We start from the raw sequence: 1,707 nt of genomic DNA on the forward strand, positions 1-1,707 counted from the left end.
TATGTAAATTAAATTATAAAAAAAATTGAATTAAAAATTACACAAAAAATGAGGAATTTCAAATAGTTAATTTGATACTAATATCGATATATTTTTGTCTAATTTTTATGATATCTTCAAACATATATTTTATTCAAAAATAAGAACATCATCGCTTTCTCAAAATCACATAAAGCCATATTATATCATCGACTGAGATAAAGAACAAAATAAAATATTAAAATCACGATGTATCTCGCTGCATTGCGCGAGTACGCTTCTAGTAAAATATAATTAGGATAATCATTGAGTTCTAATAAAATATTTAATTATTATCTTTATAAAAAATTATATTATTAAACCAAAAATAAATTGATTCGTTATTATGCGTAAATTAAATTATAAAAAAATTGAATCAAATAAATTACAAAAAACCGAGAACTTTTAAATAGTTAATATGATACTAATATGATATTTCTTTTCAAAATTTTAATTACAATATCTTTAAATTTATATTTTATTCAAAAATAAAAACATTATCATTTTCTCAAAACCATTTTGAAACTGTATTATATCAATAGACAAATAATAAAATGAAGCAATAAAATCGAGATGTATCTTACTACATTGTGCGAGTATCATTCTAGTATAAATAAAGTGTTAGACTAAATTAATTCCAATTGATTGAATCTTAAAGATTTAGCCTTTAGAAAAATACAGAAAAATAAACTTTTTTTCTTAATACAAATATAGATCTAGAGTTCACTAGCACCGGTGGAAGATCAATTCATGTTTGTGTATGGACCACCTATAGATGTTGGTTTTTAAGTGTCCTGATTAGATACCTCGCCAGATCTACGAAGGTACATCTCTAAAACACCCTATGATGTGTTGTTAATTTTTATTAAATGCATAATTGGAGCTTTGTGTTTTTGTTCATTAGGAAAGTTTTCTAATTTATAATTGTAACCAAAATTTTGATTTTTCTGCAGCGTTTACAATTACAAAGTTTAACAAAAACCCAAATGAAATATTAGTATCGCTTGTGATTAGTGAAGTAAATTGCTATTAGCAAAGCAATCATCCACTAACACTTGGGTTAATCTCACAACCTTCACTAACACCCACACTAAAGTGTTTAGCCTAGCATAACTGAATGTAAATGCTTAAAAGTAAATGACATGAATAAAAATGATTGTATGTAGATGACTTAAAAAGTAAACTTGTAAGAAAAATAAGGTGAAAGCTTTAATGGTTGTTGTAGCAACTGACAGTAAATTAAGAACACTTGTAAAATATCAAAAGATTGCAATATATTAGAACTACTAGAATGCAAAGCTCCTAAGAAGCTTTGATTCAGATGGGGTTACTATTACAACTGAAATCTCCAGTTAAGGGGAATCAAAAGATGCTTAGAGAGTACAAAAGTTTAAATGTCTAAAGGTTAATAACCAACTACAAGTCAACTTGAAAACTAAAGATGCTTAAATACATAAACCAAACATCTTCAACAACATATTCTTTTATAAATCAGCTGCCACTAGTACTTGAAGATTTCTGGGGGCGTTACAAGTGGTATCAGAGCCAGACCCGGATCGATGTGGCCCAACGAGGACGTTGTGTCCTAACGGGGGGAGGGTGTAACATCCCGTCCCACATCGGTTGGTGAGGAGAACTAAGCACTCCTTATAAGGGTGTGGATACCTCATCCTAGCATGACCGGTTTTG

Source organism: Cynara cardunculus (assembly GCF_001531365.2).
Source record: "Cynara cardunculus var. scolymus isolate 2C chromosome LG 1, CcrdV1, whole genome shotgun sequence".
Classification (NCBI taxonomy): domain Eukaryota; kingdom Viridiplantae; phylum Streptophyta; class Magnoliopsida; order Asterales; family Asteraceae; genus Cynara; species Cynara cardunculus.